The sequence below is a fragment of the Apodemus sylvaticus genome, chromosome 5 (genome assembly GCF_947179515.1).
Source record: "Apodemus sylvaticus chromosome 5, mApoSyl1.1, whole genome shotgun sequence".
NCBI lineage: Eukaryota > Metazoa > Chordata > Mammalia > Rodentia > Muridae > Apodemus > Apodemus sylvaticus.
Genome location: NC_067476.1, coordinates 146,124,065 through 146,140,947, shown reverse-complemented (window position 1 = coordinate 146,140,947; position 16,883 = coordinate 146,124,065). Strand labels below are relative to the sequence as shown.

At 43.9% G+C, this 16,883-nt stretch overlaps 1 long non-coding RNA gene across 1 annotated transcript; it reads left to right on the top strand.

Annotated features, from left to right (window-relative positions):
- LOC127686193 (uncharacterized) lies at nt 1-15,449 on the top strand. The gene is made up of 3 exons (XR_007978004.1): nt 1-113; nt 11,563-11,737; nt 12,949-15,449. It is a non-coding gene; the product is annotated as an uncharacterized LOC127686193 (long non-coding RNA).
- Nucleotides 15,450-16,883: the final 1,434 nt, after the last annotated feature.

Here is a 16,883-nt window from a genome sequence, read left to right as displayed (position 1 = left end):
TGAGAATAGCAGATAGCTAGCAGGGAGTCCTTCAGCTGGACAAAGAAGCAGACGCAGGAGACAGCTGTGTGTGACCCAAAACTTGGAGGCCAGCCTGACCCAGCTAACCGCGGGTGAGAAATGAATGTTCACTGTTATGTGCGATGAATTTCTGGAAGCTTTAAGATTTTTTAAAAATATTTATTTATTTATTTATTTATTTATTTATTTATTTATTTATTTATTTGGTGATTGATGCTTGCAATGGTATATATTCTATGATCCAATCATGGTAATTAGAAAATCCCTTCAAAACTTTTTTTTAAATGAGAATATTAAAAATCTTTTCTTCTCCTGCTTTTTGTCTTCCTCTTTCTTATCCCTTCCTCCTGCTGCCCCACCCCACCCGCATGTGTGTGCGTGTCTCTCTGTGTGTGTGTGGGTAGGCCAGATATCAACCTTGTGTTGCTATCAGTCAGTACTCAGGAGCCCTCCTCTTCGTTTTTTATCTTTTAATTAAATTATGTATCTATTATTATAGCGTGCATGTGTGTGATACGAGTGTGGGCATGTGTGCCGCAGCATGTGTGGAGTCTGAGTACAACTTTGTGGAGTCAGCTCTCCCCTTTCATGTTTGTATAGGTTCTAAGAGAGGAATTCAGGTCTCCAAGTGTGTACACAAACTCCTTACCTTGAAATATTTGAGTTATTGTTATAGTAATCTTCCCTTCTAACTCCAGTGTTGTGTCTATTAACCAATGTTCCTTCCTTCCCTCTGGAAGTTGATTTTATATAATACATCAAGACGAAATCAGACCAATGTGAATCTTTACCTGTCCTGACACTGACTGTAGCTTGTATCCTGGGGAAGGATTTTTCTGTTTAGGTGACATTTGGCCTGAGATCCAAACATCTAAAAAGGACTGGTCATGTGGCTAACTTTGGGAGTGGTGGGGTGATATGGTCTAATCAAAGGGAGGAACTATATATACATTGGCTTCTGAGTTGGGAGAAACTCCGTCCTGATTTTGGTGGATGAGCAGAAAAGAGGTCTGAGCCCTAGACGTTGCTCAGGCCCTCCCTCACAACCTCAGCTCCAAAGTCGAACTTTCCAGACCTGTTTTTCTTCTTCTTTTCCCTTCTCAGCCAGTGAAAGACATCACCATCTGCTCTACTTAATTGCCCAAACTAGAAAGCCGCACCCCTTTCTTCCCCCCACCCCCCACTTTCTCCTCTCCTTCCTTCAGCCCTGCATCATCAGTCTTTGAGTTGTGTCAACACACCCCGTCCTTCTTTTTAAGTACCTGAGTTGAAAGCATTGCCCTTCTTGCTTGGACACAGAAGGAACCAGGGCCCTGACCCCTGGCCTTTGATCCTTTGTCTTTTTGTTGATTGGTTGTTGTTTTGTTTGTTGTTTGTATTTTCAAGACAGTGCTTCTCTGGGTAGCCCTGGCTGTCCCCAGATTTGCTCTGTAGACCAAGCTGGCCTCAAACTCACAGAGATCCAACTGCCTCTGCCTCCCTGGTGCCTAGCTACTGTTTTGTTATTAAGAAAGGATCTTACATACTTAACTCTGGCCTCAAACTAGGCCTGTACTGAGGATGCTCTAGAACCTTTGATCTTCCCGGTAGAGTCCTCCCAAGGGCTTGGATTATAGGTGTGTACCCTCATCTAACCAGTGGGTTTGTTTTAAAACCATTCATCCTTACTTGGTGAGTGGGTACAGAAACTGTACACCCATACCATGGAAGTGTTCAGCAACAATAAGTTTTGGCAATAAAAAGGAGAGTTTGGGCACTGAAGGGATGTCTCAGTGGTTAACACCATTCGCTGCTCTTCCAGAGAACCTGAATTCAGTTCCTAGTACCCTTATCAGGCAGCTTACAACTACCCAGAACTTCAGCTCCAGGGGCTCTGACGCCTTCTTCTTGTCCCCACATTCACATGCATTTGTGGACAATTTTTCACCTTCCCCTGCCACATATATACATATAGAAATGTGTCTAAATAAAATAAAAATAAAATAAAATAAGAACTAGGCTTAGTGGTGAACATCTTTATTCCCAGCACACAAGAGGTAGAGAGGCAAGCAGATCTTTGTGAGTTCAAAGCCAACCTGGTCTACAAGGTGAGTTCCAGGACAGCCAGGGATGGTACATAGAGAAACCCTGTTTCAAAACAACAAAGGTGGATGTGGTGGTGCATGCCTTTAATTCCAGCACTTGGAGGATGTATCTCTGTGAGTTTGAGGCCAGCCTGGTCTACCGAGCTAGTTCTAGGCTATCCAGAGCTCCATAGAGACTGTCTTGAAAAACAAAAAATAAATAAATGAAATGAATTTTTATCCTCTTTCATTGGGTAGAGCATGAGAAATTGTTACCAATTCCGAATCTGTAATTGGTATCTTAACATTTTTGATTTGTTTCTTGCTTTCTTTTTGCAGTACTGAGATGGAATTCAGGGGCCTTATCCTTCTGGTGTGTCTGATCTCCATCCCTGTCACTAGCTCTTGTTGTTTTATAGCTGGTCTCATTCAGGTGCACAGGCCGGACTGGATCCTTTTCTTGCAGCTTGCTGAGTAGCTGAGATGAAGGCCTATCCCATCAGCCGGGCCTTTGGTTTTACTTTTATGTTTCTTTTCTCTTGGGCCCAGAACCTGATTTTTTTTTTTATTATTATTATTATTTTTTTTTTTTTTTTTTGGTTTTTTGGATTTGGTTTTTTCGAGACAGGGTTTCTCTGTATAGCCCTGGCTGTCCTGGAACTCAGAAATCTGACTCTGTAGACCAGGCTGGCCTCGAACTCAGAAATCTGCCTGCCTCTGCCTCCCAGAGTTCTGGGATTACAGGCGTGTGCCACCACCGCCCGGCTTCAGAACCTGATTTTTTAAAAAGTATATATTTCAGGCTAGGTGTGGTGGTGGCAGCGGCAGCGGCAACACACACCTTTAATCTCTGTGTTCAGGGAGCAGAGGCAGGCAGATCTCTGAATTCAAGGTTTATGTGTAGAATTGCAGACCAGATAGGGTTACATAGTGAGATCTCTCTTCTACACCCCCTTCCAAACTCTACAGCCTTTTTTGTTTTAACACCTACTGATTCTAATTAGGAGCACCCACACATGCCAGGGTGTGGAGTTGTTTACTGGAGGATACCTAATTTACCTGGGGCCAGACCACTAATAAAAACAAAAACAAAAATCTGGCTTTCCAATGAGCCACATTGCTGGCCCCAAACCTGTTTTTTTGATGGTACCATTAGATTCATTCACTTCATCTTATGATATCTATAAAAACAATATTGTTAATGATATCATTGCTGCAGACATTTATGATTAGAAACATTTTTTTTTGTTCTTGCCTTTTGGCTATACTCTGGTGGGAATATATAATCAAATCACTCTGTTTAAAAGTAATTTGAAATAATTCCTCTGTAAACACTTCCACCATCAATTTAATTTACAGTTTGGTATCTTGCTTCATTTTGCTTTCAAGTTCTAGGGATTACTTAAAAATCAATTTTGTTTTTAATAATGACGTGGAACATTTGTAATATCCCAGAGCCCAGTCTAAAAAAAAAGTACACTCGACTAAGTTTAGCTTTCATATCTGATTTCTCCACATGAATCTCTCCTTCTCTCACCGGAAATTTTATTTATTTACAGAGATGTATTTTTACTTACACATGTGTATGTGTTATCCATGCGCAGACACCCAAGGAGTCTAGGGGAGAGTGTTGGATCCCCTGGAACCGAACTTACTGATTGTTGTGAGCCACCAAGTGGATGCTGGGATTCAAACCAGAGATCTCTGAAAGAGCAGCAAGCATTCTTTACCACTGAGCCTCTCTCCAGCCCCAAATAAGTAAATCTGTGTGCGTGTGTGTGTGTGTGTGTGTGTGTGTGTGTGTGTGCGTGTGTGTGTGTGTGTGTGTGTGTGTGTGTGTGTGTGTGAGAGAGAGAGAGAGAGAGACAGAGACAGAGACAGAGCCAGAGAGAGAAAGAGAGAGGGGAGAGGAGGGGGGAGAGAGGGGATGGGGGACAGAGATGGAGAGAGAGGGAAGAGGAGGAGGAGGAGGAGAGAAAGAAAGAGAAAAAGAGAGAGAGAGAGAGAAGAATATATTTTCTGTTTGAGCTTTTCTGTCTCAGTTTCTCAAAATCAGAAAGCATAACAAAATGCACATCCCTGTAGGTGGACAAGACTAACTGGGCTTAAAATACTACACTGGAACATAAGCAATATTTGATAAATATTAGCTGCCTTTATTATACCTACTGGGGGGCAGGGGTATAGAGAGAAACATGTGAGCAGGGGGCCAGTTGAGTTGAATGGCGTGGGCCTCTAAGGAGCTCCACTGCCCCTATAGGGGTGGTAGGAATCCTATAACCCAGAAACGAGATAGACTCAGAGATGAAAGCATGGATCCGAGCTGGATACCAGCACAGACAGTGGCCTCTAAGGTCCTACATACCTCCCTTCCCAAGAACATGGGTGTTGGCCACATACCTGAAACTCCTGAGACTCAGATGAACTCTGGAATAAGGAAGGGGAAGCTCCCATGTGACTATCTATATTTAACCTTCATTTATTTAGAGTACATATTTACCACAGGGCAGCATGGGCCCTCGAGATAGAAATTATATCTAATCACGGAGTGTAGGGGGGCATCTTATTTTATTCTGAGACAGTATGTTAGGTAGCCTAGGCTGGCATTAAACAGACTGTGTAGCCAAAGATAATTTTGAACTTCTGATCTTCTTGCTTCTGGTCTCTGAATGTTAGAATTACAGGCCTTTTATGTTGTGCCAGGGGTCAAATCCTAGGATCCATGCGTGGTAGTTAAGGATTGTGCCAACTGAGCTACATCCCCAGCCCCAAAAGGCATCTTACAGATTTGTCTTATATGAGTTTCTGGCCACTGGGCCGCGGTGGCGCACACCTTTAATCCCAGCACTTGGAAGGCAGAGGCAGGTGGATTTCTGAGTTTGAGGCCAGCCTGGACTACAGAGTGAGTTCCAGGACAGCCAGGGCTACAGGAAAACCCTGTCTTGAAAAAAACCAGAAACCAAAAAAAAAAAAAAAAAAGTTTCTGGCCTATAAAAGTCAAGCCCATCACAACGTTGTTCAATGGCACAGTAAGAGATGAGGTCACTGTGTGAGAGAATGGGAGGTCAGGAAGGAATACAGAAATACCTGCTGAAAGGAAGTTTTGTTCACTGCATGCGTGCATGTGTGTGTGTGTCTGTCTGTCAGTCTGTCCGTGTATGTCCGCGTGTCTGTCTGTGTCTGTTCTGTTCGATATGGAAGGTAGGAACTCTGTGTGGATCCCGGTTGCCATATTGGAAAATCCATCTCTAGAAACAACACGTCATTGAAGAAAGATCTATTGGATAATACTGTTCTGCTCTAGTGAGACAGCACACGTAGGAATGTTGATTGATGTGAATGGGGTGACAGCATGTAGCACTGCTCTTGAAGGCCCGCCTGAGTGGTCTCATTTCTGTGACCCATAAAATAAGCCCAGAAAGATCGTCTGAGGGTCTTTGGCTTCAGCTGCCTATGTCTGTCTATCCAAGTCTGTCTCTCAGGCTCTTTGTCCCTCCTCCTGTCTCTAAGAAACACCTGCCTGCAGTTTTGGCTCTTCCATCCTGATTCCTTGTCTTTCTTAGGATCTCAGAAAGCCTCAGGTCAGATTGATTCTCCATCATCTATTGATGGAGGTGGCTGGGACCATGCCTGGAGGTGGAGACCAGAAAGGGCAGCCCAAGATGGTTCCTACTGTATTGCTGCTGGTTTGTATTTCCTGTTTTCCCAAGCCAGGTCCTTGGGCCTATCAAAGGGTGATATGGAAGCCTGCCCCTTCCTTTCGACATGCTGTTTACTTTTGAATAAAAAGAAATGGAACTGCCCAAGAGTCCGGTCCATTAGCTAAGTTACCAACACTTTCTACCCTCTGAGACCTTTAGCTCGCAATTCCATTCAGGTGCCTGTGCCCACCCCATCAGGGCTTCCTCCAGCATCAGAAGGAACAATTGCGATTGTTCTTTGAAACTGATGCCCCAGACTCAGTGGAAGTCCCCCACCCATCTCTATTGTGCAAGGATGATGTGAATACTGTGTTGTTGACCAAGTTTCACTCAACAGATGCTGGTAGTGTGTTCTGAGCCAGGCCTGAGGGATACTAGGCTCTACAAGACAAATGAAGCCCTTGAGTCTTGCTTGTCCATCCTAGAGGTAGAGGCAGACAACAAAAAGGAAAGGGGATTCTGGCCAGCAGATTCCTTCTGGGTGGGGCAGAACTGTGTGGGCTAGGTGAGTGTCTAAATCAGATTACCTTTGTGGACCCATGGCTACCCCTGTTCTATGGGGATTGAATCTCAGCTTCCTACCAGATAGCTCTGCCACCACCCAAAATTCAGTTGCCGGTATTGCTCAGTATTTCTCTGAGCTGAGACCTCTGATCTATTCCACTTCAGGACAAGGGGTGGATTTGGGCAGCATGGCTGAGTGAGCTCTGGAGACAGTTGAGCAGTTTGTCAAGTGGAGACACCGAGTGGTCAGACTCTGGAACAGCAATGGTCAAGCTGAGTTATGCGGTGTCAGCTACTGACTGAGCCCTGATCCAGACTCAGTTAACTGTTGCCTTTGAACCCACAAGAAACCTTGTCTTGGCTAAGTCCTGCTCCAGTTGCTGATGGGGCGCTAACCCTAGTCTAGGCAGAGAGTCTGCCTTCCTAAACAGCATGTCTTTTGTTTTGTTTTTTAAGACAAGGTTTCTCTGTATAATCCTGGCTTTCTTGGAATTCACTTTGTAGAGCAGGGTAGCCTTGAACTCAGAGAGCTGCCTGTGCTGCCTTCCAAGTGCTGGGAAATTCTCAACCTTCCTTATGCTGCTACTCTTTAATACAGTTCCACATGTTGTTGTGACCCCCCAACCATACAATTATTTTCATTGCTGCTTCATAACTGTAATTTTGCTACTGTTATGAATTGTAATGTACATATCTGATATGCAAGATATCAGATATCTTGAGAGGGTCACTTGACCCTCAAAAGGATCTCAATTTACAAGTTGAGGACCAATGATAAGGATATGTAAGATATGTACCACTACACGCAGCATCGTATTTTATTGTATATATTAATTTGTTTATTTGAGACAGGGTCTAGGCTGGCCTTGAACTTATGATCTTCTAACATCAGCTTCCAAGCTAGTAGAATTATAGTTGTGTACCACCATACCTGGTCAACGGCTTTTATTTAAAAATCTGTAATATTGGAGCTGGAGAGATGGCTGAGTGCTTAAGAGACCTGGCTGTTTGTTCTTCAAGAGCTGCTATGTGGGAGCTGGAAATTGAACTTGGGTCCTCTTGAAGAACAGCCAGGTCTCTTAACTGTACCTATGTCTGTAATACCTGTTACAAAGGATCAAACATCCTCATACAGACATACATACAGTAATGTACATACACTAATGTACATAAAATAAAAATAAACTCTTAAAAATCTGTAATATATCTGGTATTACTTTTTTAAGGGATTTATTTATTTTATGTATATGAGTATACTGTAGCTGTCTTCAGACACACCAGAAGAGGGCATCCATTACAGATGACTGTGAGCCACCATGTGGTTGCTGGGAATCGAACTTAGGCCCTCTGGAAGAGCAGTCAGTGCTCTTAAATACTGAACCATCTCTCCAGCTCCTGGTATTACTTTTTAAGTCATTATTTTCATATATATATACATACATGTATACATACATACACACATACACACACACACACACACACACACACACACACACACACACACACACACATATATATATATATATATATATATATATATATATATATATATATATATATATATATATATATATGGATTTGGTTTTTTTGAGACAGGGTTTCTCTGTGTAGCCCTGGCTGTCCTGGAACTCACTCTATAGACCAGGCTGGCCTCGAACTCAGAAATCTGCCTGCCTCTGCTACAGACGTGCACCACCACCGCCCTGCTTATATTTTTCATTCAGTGTATCTTGATCATATTCTTTCTTCTCCCTTAGCTCCTCCAATATTTTCCCCACCACCTCTTTACCCATACAACTCCATGTTCTCTCCCTCAAAAAGACCCCTACAAAAAATGAAAATCAAAACAAACAAACCAATAAAACAAAGAAAAAACACAAAACCAAAATAAATAATACACAAAAACATGGAGTAAAAAACAAAACAAAACAAAACAAAAAACCCAGGTATTACAGACAGGTGTTATGTAGGCCAACAACTTCTGGGCATGGGGCCTGCCCCAGAATGTGATTGATATACCTAGTGTTGCTCTTTTGGAAACAAACAAATAAACTGATTTTTTTTTTCTAACCAGTAAGTAGAGACATTGCATCTACCTTCCCAGATGTAACACTCTCTGTGAGTTCATACGCTCGCCTTGGTCATGTTGTGTCTGGAAGATGCTGTTTCCTTGGAGTCAGCCACCACCTTTGGCTCTTTAAGTTTTTCCACTTCTTTTTCCCCCTGAGTCTCGTTTGGTAAAGACATCTCATTTAGGGTTGAGTGCACCCCAAAAGTCTCACTCTCTGCACATTGTCCAGTCGAGAGTTTCAATGTTAATCACTGTCCACCGTAAGCAGAGGCTGCTCTGATGAGCACTGAGCCAGGCTCTGATCTCTTGGCTTTTTGTTTGACTTCTCAAGTTTTTCATTTCAAATTTTGTCTCAGTTTTGCTTTTCTTTAGTGGTCCTAGTCTTTGTTAAATTCTGGTTTCAGCTCTTAAATTGTTTTCATTACTTCATTCAATTGTTTAGGTTTTGGAGGTCTTTATGAAAGCATTTATTCATATCCTCCCCAAGGTCTTTGAACAAATGAATAATTGCTGTTTTGAAGTTTCTATTATGTACTTCAACTACATTGGCTTCCCCGGGGCATATTACAACAGGGCCTCCAGCTTCTGGAGGAGTCACAGTGTTTTGGTTATTCATGTTTGTGTTTTGTACTGGGATCTAGGTATGGGAAGTCACTACATTTGTGGTCTTTCTCGGTGTAGGTATCTAGTCTTGCCTTCATGGGGTGGGTGTTCCAGGCTTCAGATGCCATTGCCCAATCTGGGTCCCAGCCAAAGGTGGCAGCTGTGGAGTCCCTGCTAGAAGCAGTTCTGCAGGTTGGTGGGAGTCACAAAGGAATGTAGATGGGCTACAAGAAATGGCTGGGTCTCAGCCAAGTGTGCAGGCTGTGGGGTCCCTGGCAGAGAGCGATTCTGGGCCACAGCCAAGTGTGGCAGTTGTGGGTCCCTGGTAGAGAGCTGTTCTGTGGGTTTGTGGGATGTTACAAAGGAATGGCTGAAAGGGGCAATGGGAAAGAATGAGGGGGCCCCTGGGTCATGAGTCCAAGTCCAAAGGTTATGGAGATGGACTTGGAGGAGGAGCCCCTGATATCACTTTCATAAACACGACTTTATATGCTGGGTAGTGGTGGCAGATGCCTTTAATCACAGCACTCAGGAGGCAGAGGCAGGCAGGATTTCTGAGTTCAAGGCCAGCCTGATCTACAGAGTGAGTTCCAGGATAGCCAGAGCTATACAGAGAAACCCTGTCTCCAAAAAGCCAAAAAAAAACCCCACAACTTTTTATAAAGCATCCATATAACTTACACACATGGCCAGCATCCCAGAAGACCTCTCAGGATCCCTTATTTTAGTAACTTATCTTTTGGCTGTGGCAGGATACAGGACAAAAGAGAGGTAGAAGAGGAAGGATTTCTTTTGGCTCACGGTTTGAGGGGATACAGTCTATTAGAGCCAGGAAAGCAGGACAGTGTGGTATGCAGCTGGGACTCCTTACCCGGGCACATCTTGGCTGAGGAGGAAATGGAGAGGGAGTACTGAGGCTGTCTAGGCTTTTCCTTTTTCCTCTCTTAGTCTGTGTGGGTGTCCAGTGTGTGACATGATGCCATCCATGCACAGGGTGCGTCTTCTGTCTTCAGTCATCTTACAAAGTGTGACTCCTAAGTCCCAACTGCTTCATTAGTAGGTCGTGACTCCATGTGGAGTTGTATAATGGAATGTGGGGCTGGGAACAGTATTTTGGCAATGGTATTTTGGAACTTGCAACAACCAAACCGTTATTCAAGATCAAATGCACAGTGATTCGATGTTTCCTGGCAGTGCTTGCCCATGTTGTATTGTGTGGCTTCCCTGTAGTCTTGGCTCTGAGGACAGCGTGGGACAGTGCTTTGCGTGCTGGAACCATGAGATGCCAGCCAGAGCTGCCTGAAACACAGCAGCTCAGAAACTACTGTTTATTCTGTGTTTATTCTGTGTTAGAACTTGCAGTGTTTTTTTTTTTTTTGCAGCACATGCAAAGTTTTCTGCTTTTATAGAAACATGATTTAATTGTAAAAAACAATGACTTTTATTCTTTTCCTATTGTCATGCCTCAGAATGTTAACTATCAATTTAACATTTCTTTTTCTCTTTCTTTCTTTCTTTCTTTCTTTCTTTCTTTCTTTCTTTCTTTCTTTCTTTCTTTCTTTCTTCCTTCCTTCCTTCCTTCCTTCCTTCCTTCCTTCCTTTCTTCTTTCTTTCTCTTTCTTTCTTTCTTTCTTTCTTTCTTTCTTTCTTTCTTTCTTTCTTTCTTTCTTTCTTTCTTTCTTTCTTCCTTCCTTCCTTCCTTCCTTCCTTCCTTCCTTCCTTTCTTTCTTTCTTTCTTTCTTTCTTTCTTCCTTTCTTTCTAAGATTTATTTATTGGGGGCTGGAGAGATGACTCAGCGGTTAAGAACACTGACTGCTCTTTCGAAGGTCCTGTGTTCAAATCCCAGCAACTACGTGATGACTCACAACCATCCATAATGAGATCTGAGGCCCTCTTCTGGAGTGTCTGAAGACAGCTACAGTGTACTTAGATATAATAATAAATAAATCTTTAAAAAAAATTATTTTTTTATGTATGTGAGTACACTGTTCCTTTCTTCAGACACAGAAGAAGGCATTGAATCCCATTACAGATGGTTGTGAGCTACCATATACTGCTGGGAATTGAACTCAGGACTTCTGGAAGAGCAGTCAGTGCTCTTAACTGCTACCCTAACGTATCTTTCTTTATCACTATTTTTCTATTTTATTGTATGTGTATGCATGTTTTGTTAGCATATATATCTATGCATTATATGTGTGCCTGGTGCCAAAGGAGGCAAGAGGAGGGCACCGGATGCCCTGGGACCAGAGTTACAGATGATTGTGACCAGCTATGTGAGTGCCTGGAATCGCTTTGGGCCTCCAGAACAACGGCAAATGCTCCTGGCCCCAAATTAGCCTAGCTTTGTATTATATTGTGTCAGAGCAGTTAAAATTGCTGTTTAAGTGATTGGCTCTAGTTTCATTAAAAAAAAATTGCTAAATAAATTTTGGTTTGGGATCAGGAGATAATTTCTAGCAATGTCTGAAACAATCCAAAGGCACCCTTGTACCAGGTGGTATTCTCAGTATTGGTGATTATAAAATCAAATCATCGATGACTCTGAAAAATGTTAACTACGCTCTGTGTTCTGCCACATCCAATATTTGGCCAAAGGAAAGACAGCTCGATGGATAAAATCAATGTTGTACATTGATGACCTGCGTTCACTTCCTGGATCCCGTCGTGGAAGGAGAGAACCAACTTTTGAAAGTTGTCCTTTGACCTCCACATGTGCGTCATGGCACTCGAACACATGTACACATGTGTATACAAGAAGAATAAATATTAAGTAAGTATGATGGTTTGTATATGCTCAGTCCAGGGAGTGGCACTGTTAGTGGTCTTGTTGGAGTAAGTGTGTCACTGTGGGCGTGGGTTTTAAGAGCCTCATCCTAGCTGCCTGGAAGCCAGTATTCTGCTAGCAGCCGTCAGATGAAGATGTAGAACTCTCAGCTCCTCCTGCACCATGCCTGCCTGGACACTGCCATGCCCCCATCTTGATGATACTAGACTGAACCTCTGAACCTGCAAGGCAGCCCTGATTAAATGTTGTCCTTAGAAGAGTTGCCTTGGTTATGGTGTCTGTTTATAGCAGTAAAACCCTAAGACAGTAAGATAAATATAAACAAATAATATAATTTTAAAATATTAAAATAAAATATCCAGTCAAAATTTAATTATGCAGAAATAAACATGTCTATCCCATTAGTATGCAAATTTGCTTTTATTTTTAAGAAATAATAAAATTGGGGGCCAGAGAGATGGCCTGCTAGTTAAGAGCACTGGCTACTCTCACAGAGGACTCTGGTTCAATTCCCAGCACCCACAGGGCTACTCACAACTGTTTGCAACTCCAGTTCCGGTGCATCAGGCACCTTATTCTGACCTCCTGGGACACCAAGCACATACATGGTGTACTTGAATATATGCAGGCAAAAAAACTTGTATAAGTGCATTAAAAAAAATTCTTAAAGATATTAGAAAGCCCAAATCAATCAACTACTTTTTAGAAACCTGTATCTGTACCTGCAGTGCTTAGCCTTGGAGAATTTCCCAGAGATTCACTGTTTCTGCTAAGCTGGGCCATAGCATTGTATTCAGGGTTTTATTGAGGGGACCTAGGGAAGCCAGTCCAGGAGGTTGACAGCTCAGTGTTGATGAGGACTACGCTGGCTCATTCTGCACATGTGGGCTTGGAGACCGCAGAAGCACTGTCTTCCTATAGGGAAGGACATGCTCCTAGAGAATGGCTTTCTTCTCTAGCCAGATTTCATGGTTTATTTTCCTTTTCACGATGACTGTTAGGAAGCCAATTCCTACTTGTGGCCTATGGTATCCACGTACCTGGGATTCCGTGACTGTCTCTGTTTGTGCTGACCTCACTCTGGATGGCTCTTAGCTTTCGTTACTCATTTCCTCCTTTCTTTCTATTTTTTTCTTCACGTTTTTAACCCTAAAATTGGTTCCTTTCCTTTTTAAAATTGATTATCATTTCTTGAGGTGGCCACTTCAGGAACATGGAGATAAGCGTATCCGAGCTGCCCTGGGGAATGGATGTGAGGTCACCTCAGTGTGTGCGGAGCAGAGAAGACCTGGATCTTCCAGTTTGTGGACGCCAGCCTTCTGGGATCACCTAGGATGGATGGGGTCTACCGCCATCTTGGTCCCTGGCCTGACCTTCTCCTCATTCCAGTGATGAATGGACTGGGCTGTGATCTTGCTGTTTGACCCACATCCCCCTTTAACCTGTGATGGATGGACACTTGCTAGGCACATATCCCCTCAAAGCAGAGGCAACAACCAACTTGTCATTTAAAAGGGGAGATTTATGACGGTTAGCTAGAAGAAGTGTTTTTACAGAGGGATAATTGGTTGCTGGGGTGACAGTCACACCGCAGCTGGTGAGACGCTCAAGCTGGTGAGAGGCCTACTCCCTCCTTCCTTCATGGTTTTCATGGTGGGGGAGGTGAGGCCCATAGCCAGAAGCCAGGGGAAACTGGCAATTGTTAGCCTGAAGAACACGTGTTCTTTCTTTGAATCTGTTTTGCGCATTCTTTTGAGTTAGCCCCCAAATAATGGTCTCAGATGTGTACCTTCTTTGGATCATGTCAGAAAGTGAAGAAATAATCTCTCTCTCTCTCTCTCTCTCTCTCTCTCTCTCTCTCTCTCTGTGTGTGTGTGTGTGTCTTTATCTCTCTCTCTCTCTCTCTCTCTCTCTCTTAGGCAAGGTCTCATGCAGTCCAGGCTGGCCTTGAACTCCTGATCCTCCTGCCTTTGCTTCCCAAGTGCTAGAATGCCAAGAGTATACCCCCAGGCCTGATTTATGCAACGAGAACCCAGGGCTCCAAGCACCTTCAAGTGAGAAAGTGTTTATTCTGTCTCACAGTTTTAGCCAACAAAGTGAGGAAGACTTGGCTTCAGGCCTAGGAGGCATGGTAGGGCAAGCTGGTTACATTTCTTAAGTGGCCAGGAAGGAGGGGGGGTGCACAGAGACAATGAGACAGAAGGAGACAGACAGGGAGAAAAACAGAAAGACATAGGCACAGAGAGAGAATGCTGTAATTTGTAAAGGCTCCACCAGCTCCCCACACAGCACCACCACCAGCTGGCAACCACATGTTTAAACACATGAATCTATGAGGCATGTAAAAAAATACCCCAAAACTATATTTCTTTATTTATTGGGTTGGGTATGTGGAGGTTAGAGAACAACTGTAGAAAGACCACAGAGAAGTAATCACAATCCTCTGTTTAGACACGGCAAGGACCTGCAGAGATGGACCACACTGGGAACGTTGTATTAGTTACTTTGGTGTTACTGTGACAGAATGCCAAACACAGCCACCTGAGGGAAGAAGAAAAGTTGTTGTTGTTGTATTGTTGTTGTTTTGCTTATAGTCGTGGGCTTCAGACCATCATAATAGGGAAGGCTCAGCAGAGTGGCTCTATCCTGATGACAGACATGCGTGAAACTGTTTCATCATGGTAGACCAGGAAGCTAAGAATGGGCAGAAGCAAGGGCTGAGCTGGACTATGACTTCTACCAACCCATGTCTTAAAGACTTCACAGCTGTCTGCCATGAGTGCCCACCAGGGGACAAACATTCAAGACAGGAACCAGAGGAGGCATTTCTGGTGTTTCCCACAGTTTCTTTGAGAAACAAGGGTGTTGGCCCCATTGCGGCACAAGTTATATTTTTGCCATTCTTACTTTTCTGTAATTAGTGTTTCTGAGAGTTACCTGAGTCCTTCTGGAACAGCATGGGTATAAGTAAATGATATTTTATTTTATTTTATGTTCATTGATGTTCTGCTTGCATGTATGTCTGTATGAGGGCATCAGATTCCCTAGAACTGGAATTACAGACAGCTATGAACTGCTGTGTGGGTGCTGGGAATCGAACCTCCGTCCTTTGTAAGAGTAGCTGGTGATCTTAACGGCTGAGCCACCTCTCTATTCCCAAATTGTTTTTTTAAACACACACACACACACACACACAGAGAATGTTGATAGGAATAGGAATGGAGACATAAACCTGTAATCCTTGCACTTAAGAGGCTGAGGCTAAAGCTGGGCGGTGGTGGCACACGCCTGTAATCCCAGCACTTTGGGAGGCAGAGGCAGGCAGATTTCTGAGTTCGAGGCCAGCCTGGTCTACAGAATGAATTCCAGGACAGCCAGGGCTATACAGAGAAACCCTGGCTCAAAAAAAGGGGGGGGGAGGGTTGAGGCTAGAGGATTGTGAAGTTATAAAGTTAGGGTTGGCCTGGGCTACACAGCAAGACACGTGTGTCCAAAAGAAAATGAAATGCTTGAAAGCCCCATTGCCTGGCTACACCCCTGCCGTAAGCTCCGCTGTAGTCCTGATGTAGTACTAAGCGTTTGCTATATTTTCTCCCTCTGAGCTCCTGTCGTAGTGGGAAAGAGGGTGTATTTTAAAGTTTGAATTGAGATCAAGACTCTACATGAGATCAAAATAATTTATTAAATTCATACATTCTCTCGGTTCAACAAATGCATATTCTGTTCCTATTTTCTTCCAAGGCTGCTTGCCAAGCGCTGAGGTAGCAGGAGACAAAACAGTTCAGCTGGGGCTGCAGCCCGGAGCGCAGTTGGCACAGGTTAGCCTCTCTACAGTCGCCAGCTCATCTGCGCCTCTCTACCCAGGAAGGGTGTTGAGGTCGGTCAAACTGACTTCTCAGTTTCAGGCAGAGACCCTTTCTCAGGCCCCTCCACCTCTCCAAGGAACAGAAGAATCAGGGAGGTGCTGAGAACCAGAAGTGAAACTTGAGGACAGCCTTGACAACTTACGCCCTGTCATCTCTGGAGCCGGAGACAAACGTGAACTCGGCAGCTTCCAGAGCGCGCTGAGGCTCTGCACAGCAGGCGGGACCTGGGCCCCGCAGATGCTTTACCCAGCTGGGCAGCAAGACCAGAAACAGCAAATGATCCAGACCCCGACATAGAACAGGTGGCCAGGAAGCCGGGCTAGTTTCACTCCCGTGTGTCAGCCACTGCGCACTGAACCAGCAGGCGACCTCATTCACGTGGGTCTGGGCCCTGCCAGGCAGCTTAGCTGTTGTGTGGCCCTAGGCAAACTTCTGTCACCTCTGAGTTTTCCTTAGTCATCTATCAGGAGAGGCCAGGAACGTCTTGTGGGGTGGTCTGGTAGGTGAGGCATCTTTGTGGTTCCCTCATTTTCTGACCTCAATCGGGGCTTCTTAAGGCTTGCTACTTGTAACCTCCTTTTTAACCATGACATTTTTATTAGCATTTCTCTTTATATAGGCATATAAAATAGCTATGCAAATCAAGAATCTACTAGAACTACATCATGAGGACATTTATATTAAAACAGTGCTTTGGTATACCCATGATTTTACCATTTACTGAAGGTAAAAAACAAATTTACATTCACTAGGAATGAATGTTCCTGCCCTTCCCTGCACTCCCCCGCCCCCCTTTTCTCAGAAAGAACTAAATCTTGGTTTGAGGAGATGGGTTTGTTGGTAAAGTGCTGGGGTCTTGTATTTGATCCCTCAGAACTCACGTGAAAAAGCAATCTGGCGTGTCAAGCACAGCGTCTCTCACACACTTTTTTTTTTTTTTTTTTTTTTTTTTTTTGTATTTTCGAGACAGGGTTTCTCTGTATAGCCCTGGCTGTCCTGGAACTCACTCTGTAGACCAGGCTGGCCTTGAACTCAGAAATCCGCCTGCCTCTGCCTCCCAAGCGCTGGGATTAAAGGCATGCACCACCACTGCCCGGCTAGAGTCACACACTTTTAACCAGAGCACTTGGGAGGCAGAGGCAGGCAGGTCACTGAGTTCAAGGCCAGCCCCATCTACAGAATGAGTTCCAGGACAGCCAGGGCTACACAGAGAGACCCTCTTTCAAACAAAACAAAATAAAAACCAGAATCACCCTCTCCCAAAT